Source organism: Salvelinus sp. IW2-2015, unplaced genomic scaffold (genome assembly GCF_002910315.2).
Source record: "Salvelinus sp. IW2-2015 unplaced genomic scaffold, ASM291031v2 Un_scaffold1978, whole genome shotgun sequence".
Taxonomy (NCBI): Eukaryota; Metazoa; Chordata; class Actinopteri; order Salmoniformes; family Salmonidae; genus Salvelinus; species Salvelinus sp. IW2-2015.
The window spans coordinates 348684-357638 of NW_019943329.1; positions in this window are offsets into that span (position 1 = coordinate 348684).

Consider the following 8955-nt stretch of genomic DNA (forward strand, 5'->3'; position numbering starts at 1 on the left):
GCTGTAAGTGTGGATCCCAGCCTTATAGAATAACAGCTGCATAGTGTGGATCCCAGCCTATAGAATAACAGCTGCATAGTTGGATCCCAGCCTATAGAATAACAGCTGCATAGTGTGGATCCCAGCCTATAGAATAACAGCTGCATAGTGTGGATCCCAGCCTATAGAATAACAGCTGCATAGTGTGGATCCCAGCCTATAGAATAACAGCTGCATAGTGTGGATCCCAGCTATAGAATAACAGCGTGCATAGTGTGGATCCCAGCCTATAGAATAACAGCTGCATTGAGTGTGGATCCCAGCCTATAGAATAACAGCTGCATAGTGTGGATCCCAGCCTATAGAATAACAGCTGCATAGTGTGGATCCCAGCCTATAGAATAACACCAGCATGACGGCTGTCGTGGATCCCAGCGCTATAGAATAACAGCTGCATAGTGTGAGGGATCCCAGCCTATAGAATAACGAAGCTGCAAGTGTGGGATCCCAGCCTATATAATAACAGCTGTAGTGTGTGGATCCCAGCCTATAGAATAACAGCTGCATAGTGTGGATCCAGCCTATAGAATAACAGCTGCATAGTGTGGATCCCAGCCTATAGAATAACAGCTGCATAGTGTGGATCCCAGCCTATAGAATAACAGCTGCATAGTGGATCCCACCATATGAATAACACTGTATGGTGTGGATCCCAGTCTATAGAATAACAGCTGCATAGTGTGGATCCCAGCCTATAGAATAACAGCTGCATAGTGTGGATCCCAGCCTATAGAATAACAGCTGTATGGTGTGGATCCCAGTCTATAGAATAACAGCTGCATAGTGTGGATCCAGCCTATAGAATAACAGCTGCATAGTGTGGATCCCAGCCTATAGAATAACAGCTGCATAGTGTGGATCCCAGCCTATAGAATAACAGCTGCATAGTGTGGATCCCAGCTATAGAATAACAGCTGCAAGTGTGGATCCCAGCCTATAGAATAACAGCTGCATAGTGTGGATCCCAGCCTATAGAATAACAGCGTATAGTGTGGATCCCACGCTATAGAATAACAGCTGCATAGTGTGGATCCCAGCTATAAAACAGCTGCATAGTCTGGATCTCAGCCTATAGAATAACAGCTGCATAGTGTGGATCCCAGCCTATAGAATAACACAGCTCTGCAGTAGTGTGGATCCCAGCCTATAGAATAAACAGCTTGCATAGTGTGGATCCCAGCCTATAGAAAACAGCTGATAGTGTGGATCCCAGCCTATAGAATAACAGCTGCATAGTGTGGATCCCAGCCTATAGAATAACAGCTGCATAGTTGGATCCCAGCCTATAGAATAAACAGCTGCATAGTGTGGATCCCAGCTATAGAATAAACAGCTGCATAGTGTGATCCCAGCTATAGAATAACAGCTGACATAGTGTGATCCCAGCCTATAGATAACAGCTGCATAGTGTGGATCCCAGCCTATGAATAACAGCTGCATAGTGTGATCCCAGCCTATAGAACAACAGCTGCATAGTGTGATCCAGCCTATAGAATAACAGCGCAAGTGTGGATCCCAGCCTATGGAATAACACTTGCATAGTCGGATCTCAGCCTATGGAATAGCAGTGTGAGGTAGCTTCCTCCCTTCTAAACCCCTCGATGGTATTGTGCTCCACAAAGGAAAAACGATCTAATTTAAGAAGACCACGAGCAGGGCTTTCATTGCTCAGTCTTTCCGTGCTAATTCACTTTCTTCCCCATAGGCTCACACTCGTGCTGTTGATAGACTGAAATAGCTGCAAATTATCAAGATATCAAGATTCGATGACAGGCGAGTCGTAGTACAGGTGCACCACTGCCTGTTCACCCCACTATCATCCAGAGGTGAGGTCGTACAGGTGCATCACTTCCTGCCCCGCTACCATCCAGAAGGAGAGGTCAGTACAGGTGCATCACTTCCTGTTCACCCCGCTATCATCCAGGTAGGTCAGTACAGGGCATCACTGCCTGTTCACCCCGCTACCATCCAGGAAGGGTGAGTCAGTACAGGTTCATCACTTCCTGTTCACCCCGCTACCATCCAGAAGGTGAGGTTCAGTCAACAGTGCATCACTTCCTGTTCACCCCGCTACCATCCAGAAGGAGAGGTCCAGTACAGGTGCATCACTTCCTGTTCACCCCGCTACCATCCAGAAGGAGAGGTCAGTACAGGTGCATCAACTTCCTGTTCACCCCGCTACCATCCAGAAGTGAGGTCAGTACAGTGTATCAAAGCTGGGACCGAGAGACTGAAAAACAGCTTCTATCTCAAGGCCATCAGACTGTTTAAATAGCCATCACTAACACAGAGAGGCTGATGCCTACATACAGACTCAAATATCTGGCACTTAAATAAATGGATTTAATAAAGGTACCTAGTCACTTTAAATAATGCCACTTTAATAATGTTACATATCCTACATTACTCATCTCATGTGTGTGTAATACATAATATTTTTCATCTTACCTATGCCACTCTGTCATTGCTCATCCATATATTTACATATTCTTATTCCATTCCTTTACTTAGATTTGTGTGTATTAGGTAGTTGTTGTGGAAATTGTTAGATTACATGTTAGATATTCTGCACTGTCGAACTAGAAGCACAAGCATTTCGCTACACTCGCATAACATCTGCTAACCAGTGTATGCAATAACATGCTAACCATGTGATGTACCAATAAACATTTGATTTGAAGTGTCACCAACAGAAAGGTAAACAATAGGCCTATAGCAAATGCAGCATATGGCATATTTTTTCACCTGTAAATAGTACTTTTCAGCAGTGCTCAAAAGCTACCATTCAGAGAGCAGCTTTATTATTCATCTAGAAGCAATGAGCTCAATCGATCCTCCATGACAACAAAATTATTAAAAAACAAAAAAGGCTTTAGTTTGGGGTAATGCTGAGGTAAAACAATTTGGCTAATCTATATTTCATATTCCAAGTCCTATTCTTGATGAACAAGGAGTATTAAATTAATTAGATTACTGGAAATCTGACAGACACCTGTTTTTTTTTATTATTATGTAAAGATATAGTCTAATCATACCATAATCTGTAGTAGAAATCAATGGGTTAGAAGAAGCCCCCCATAATTTTTATTGGCCAAGCTATGTAAACAAAACAAAAAAAATTGTATCCTGAAATAGATTACATTTTTTTTGTCATGTCATTTTAGGGGAAAGTAATTGACTGAAAGTAATCAGATTACATTACTGAGTTCGGATACTCCAAAAGTTACTTTACTCCTTTTGGACAGGTAACTAGTAACAGATTACATTTAGAAGGTAACAGTACTGTAAAGATACATTTAGAAGGTAACTAGTAACAGATTACATTTAGAAGGTAACTAGTAACTGTAACAGATTACATTTAGAAGGTAACTAGTAACAGTAACAGATTACATTTAGAAGGTAACTAGTACGGTAACAGATTCATTTAGAAGGTAACTAGTAACAGATTACAATTTAGAAAGTAACTAGTAACTGTAACAGATTACATTTAGAAAGTTACTTTACCCCACTGTCACCTTGAGTACTCCAATTTCCCTGTCGACCTGTGTGCACCTACATTATATACTTTAATTTGTTGGCTAGGTTGTAGTAACCTCATGAATGGATGTATGGTCATTCAAGTATTCATGTAGCTTTCTAAACCTATTGATGTTACATTGAGCTGGGTGAATGAAATATGAATGACAGATCATCCAATAGGCCATAATCATAAAAAAAATGTACCGTCCTCCTCATCTTAAACGGCACCAACCGCCACGCCTCGCTATGTCATGAGTTGGAGTCAGGAAAGCAGTCCTTGAAGTGCATTTATTAACTTCTTCAAGATGCAGGGTTTTTTTCCTACCATTTTAGTAAAAGGAAAAATAAGGACAAGTAACTCCTCTGCCAAACCTTGAAATATTGTTGACTTTAAATGTAGGCTTAAAGATGGCCAAACCAACAATGAATGTGAACATGGGCAACAGTTCAATGTTGGAGCAACGTTTACTGTGCGTTTAACAATCACTGAACGTTTCTTTTCAACGTTGAAGGAAAGTTAAAATAATCTATTCTGGATTTCCTGCTGAACTTATTATAGTATATGTTATTATAGTATATTTTATTATAGTATATACGTTATTATAGTATATAATTTATTATAGTATATGTTATTATAGTATATAATTTATTAAAGTATATGTTATTATAGAATATATGTTATAGTATATGGTATAGTATATATGTTATTATAGTATATATATTTTTCGAGTATACGTTATTATAGTATATGTTATTATAGTATATGTTAAAGTATATATGGTATTATAGAATATGTCATTATAATATGTTATTATAGTATGTGTAATTATAGTATATGTTATTATAGTATATGTTATTATAGTATATGTTATTATAATATACATGTTATTATAATATACATGTTATTATAGTATATGTTATTATAGTATATGTTATTATATTATATGTTATTAGAGACATGTTAATATAGTTATGTTATCATAGTATATACGTTATTATAGTATAAGTTATTATAGTATATACAGTGGGGCAAAAAAGTATTTAGTCAGCCACCAATTGTGCAAGTTCTCCCACRTAAAAAGATGAGAGAGGCCTGTAATTTTCATCATAGGTACACTTCAACTATGACAGACAAAATGAGAWAAAAKAATCCAGAAAATCACATTGTAGGATTGTTAATGAATTTATTTGAGTGGACCACAAGAAATATCAAATGCTGAGGATGCTTAATATTAAATCTTGCAGGTAGAATACACCTCTTCAGAATGGCAAAGGTCCCAAAGTTTTTATATTGATTCTCGGTAATCTACAATTACCCCACCGAAGACATCCTTTTAAAAAGTATACTCAGTCATAACAGACTTCATTCATACGGCCAACTAAAACTCATAGAATAAAGGAACGTTTTTAGTTATCTTCCTGAGCCCTGAGGCTGGTTTTAACCTCCTGAGTCTGAGGGTGGTTTTAACCTTCCTGACGTCTGGAGGGGGGTTTTAACTTTCCTGAGTGAGGGTGGTTTTTTAACCTTCCTGAGTCTGAGGGGGTTTTAACCTCCCTGAGCTCCTGAGGGTGGTTTTAACCTTCCCTGAGTCTGAGGGCGGGTTTTAACCTTCCTGAGTGAGGGTGGTTTTAATCTTCCTGAGTCTGAGGGGGTTTTAACCTTCCTGAGTCTGAGGGTGGTTTTTAACCTTCCTTTGAGTCGTGAGGGTGGTAATTAACCTTCCTGAGTCTGAGGGGGTTTTATAACCTTCCTGGTCTGAGGGTGTTTAACCTTCCTGGTCGGAGGGTTTTTATCTCCTGAGTCGGAGGGTGGTTTAACCTTCCTGAGTTCGGAGGCTGGTTTTAACCTTCCTCGAGTCGGAGGGTGGTTTTAAACCTTTCCTGAAGTCGGAGGGTGGTTTTAACCTTCCTGAGTCTAGGGTGGTTTTAAACCTTCCTGAGTCGGAGGGTGGTTTTAACCTTCCGAGTCGGAGGGTGTGTTTTAACCTTCCTGAGTCGGAGGGTGGTTTTAACCTTCCTGAGTCGGATGGGTGAGTTTTTTAAACCTTCCTAGTCGGAGGGTGGTTTTAACCTCCTGAGTCGTAGGGTGGTTTTAACTTCCTGAGTCGGAGGGTGGTTTTAACCTTCCTGAGTCGGAGGTGGTTTAACTTCCTGAGTCGGAGGGTGGTTTTTAACCTTCCTGAGTCGGAGGGTGGTTTTAACCTTCCTGAGTCGGAGGGTGGTTTTAACCTTCCTGAGTCGGAGGGTGGTACCTTCGAGTGGAGTGTTTTAACCTTCCTGAGTCGCAGGTGGTTTAACCTTCCTGAGTCTGAGGTGGTTTAACCTTCTGAGTCTGAGGGTGGTTTAAACTTCCTGAGTCTGAGGGTGGTTTAAACCTTCCTGAGTCTGAGGTGGTAATTCCTGAGTCTGAGGGTGTTTTAACCTTCCTGAGTCTGAGGGTGGTTTTAACCTTCCCTGAGTCTGAGGGTGGTTTTTAACCTTCCTGAGTCTGAGGGTGGTTTTAACCTTCCTGAGTCTGAGGTGGTTTTAACCTTCCTGAGTCTGAGGGTGGTTTAACTTCCTGAGTTGAGGGTGGTTTAACTTCCTGATCCTGAAGGGTGTTTACCTTCCTGAGTCCTGAGGTGTGGTTTTAACCTTCCTGAGTCGGAGGGTGGTTTACCCTCCCAGACTTTGAATTGTATAAACTCTCCACCCAGGGCTTTTACTTGAGAAATATATTTAAATGCACTAAAGAGGAACAATAGGTCATTACTGAAAATGCGTAGTCTCATCCCCAGAATATTTTTATGTGTCTATTTTCAAAAGGATAAAGCTATAAACATGAACAACTTCCTTTAAGAACACTATAACAATATGGAAGAAAGTGAAACATATTCTCCAAGAACCAGTATCCCTACAAACACAACCCTATGGAACAATCCTTGGATAGCGTTTCACAATTCACCGATAAATTGTTCCACTAAAATCTTGGTAATAGGAAATACATTTATTTCRATGACAGCTTTAAACATGAATTTTGGACTGACCAATGTAGATATMTTCAAATACATGTCACTTAAAAGTATCATATGCAAGACATGTTGATTTGAAATCTTTTGGAAATTAGAGCAATCTTGAGGGAATCCTATTTGAATCAGAAAAGGATATTCATATGATCGGTATGATATACAAAACCTTGCAGAGAAACTATGCAACTGAAAACCTCTTAGTAAAAAATAWAAACTATTGGAACCAAGACTTAAACATAACTGATATTGGCACAAGGTGGAGGGAAGGATGGAACATAACAAATGACAGTTTAATCAGTTTAATTGACTCTTAATCCAGTATAAACCGAATGTATAGAATTTAATACACAAAGGACAAAAWCCACAAATTCTACGGCACAACGGCAGGGTCATGTCTTAAATGTAAAACTAAKAATGACTCAATAATCCATCCATCATGCCTGCCTTCTGGGAATACTATAACGTCCGGAAGTTATGGGAGGAGTTAGAAAGTTGGCTGTCAGAAATATTASAATGTAACGTTTACTTTTAATCCGTCTGTCTGCACATTTCAAGACATAGCATGAGGGTGCAGTGAGATACCCGACGGGTTGGAAAATACTTTTCTCGTCAATCACCTTGAAAAAAAACGTATACTKTGGAAAACTGGAAATCAACCAATCCTCCATCGTTAACGCAATGGAAAGGCCAAATGCTTTATTATCTAAATGGTGAAAGTGCTTGGATGACGGAGAGAAACAAAATGGTGCAGTTTGAGGCCGTGTGGTGGAGAGTGATGCAGGAAGCTGAAGATGGGGGTGTGAGCAATGTGGGTCTGGGCAGGGAGGATGTTGTGGATTTTTGTGTGTCTGTATGTTGTCATTTGTATGTGGATGTTTTGTATCGTTTAAAAAATAGCTCAAAGGGTTAAGGTTAGGGGAAGGGTTATCTAACAGGGTTAAGGTTAATGGAAGGGTTAAGGTTAGGGGAAGGGTTAGCTAACAGGGTTAAGGTTAGTGGAAGGGTTAAGGTTAGTGGAAGGGTTAAGGTTAGGGGAAGGGTTAGGTAACAGGGTTAAAGTTAGGGGAAGGGTTAGCTAACATGCTAAGTGGTTGCAAAGTAGCTCAAATGTAGTAAATAGTTGCAAAGTTGCTAATTACTCGCTGGGCTGCGTTGGCTAGTGTTTGACATGGCTAGTTTAGTTTATTAGGATCCCCATTAGCTACTGCACATGCAGCAGCTACTCTTTCTGGGTCCAAATAAAGCGTACAAATACATGACAAAAGTTCCAGAACCGGCTTGCAAGTCGAAGACGAGAGAATATTATTTGATATTGGTCCCATTTCTCCAAGTTTAGAATGATAAACTACTAGATAAAATAGAAGTGGAGATCTATTCCAAGCGCTGCTCCAGATCACCACCAGGGGGAAGAGACCCGACGACTAAACTGTCCATCATACAGCAGAGCGTGTCCGACTCCAAACTCTCACAACTGAATACATAAGAGGATATCATCAGCACACCGCTTAGATGCAGAATGGAGCCAATAGGTAAACATCCCATGTCTTTCCCCAATCCCATTTATATCAATCAATTTGTATCGTTTTTTTTTATTGCAACACACATTCTTGCAGTTGTACCATCTCACCACCAGGGGACGCTGCAGCACCTACAGCGCCCATACTTCCCACGGCTACGTCCCTCTCTGCTGTTATTGTCTTTCTCTTTGAGTCAACTACTCACCACATGTTATGCACTACAGTGCTAGCTAGCTGGAGCTTTTGCGTTCAGTACTAGATTCATTCTCTGATCCTTTGATTGGATGGAGAAGATGTTAGTTACTGCAAGAGCTCTGGTAGTTTCGAGGACGTCCTCCGTAAGTTGTCCTGATTACTGTGTAAGTCTATGGAAGAGGGTGAGAACCATGAGCCTCCTAGGTTTTGTATTGAAGTCAATGTACCCAGAGGAGGACGTCCTCCGGCTACACCATGGTACTAACCTACAGAGTGCTGTTGAGGCTGTTGTAGACCTTCATTGCAAAAACAGTGTGCTTTAGTCAGTTACAGGTGATGTGAATATATTTATTATAGTTTTATCTAAAAAGGATAACTTTCCTGTTTCACTAGAGAGAAAAAAGAAATTCACTGAGGAAGATGGTCCTCCCCTTCCTCCTCTGAGGAGCCTCCACCGGCGAGGACATAACGGCAAGAACAATAACCCTTTGAGAAACAGTTAGTACTGCGCCCATATTCATACCTAGTGTTCTGATAGAAGTTGGGTGAATTTTGGCCCATTCCTCCTGACAGAGCTGGTGTAACTGAGTCAGGTTTGTAGGCCTCCTTGCTCGCACACGCTTTTTCAGTTTTGCCCACAAATTTTCTATAGGATTGAGGTCAGGGCTTTGTGATGG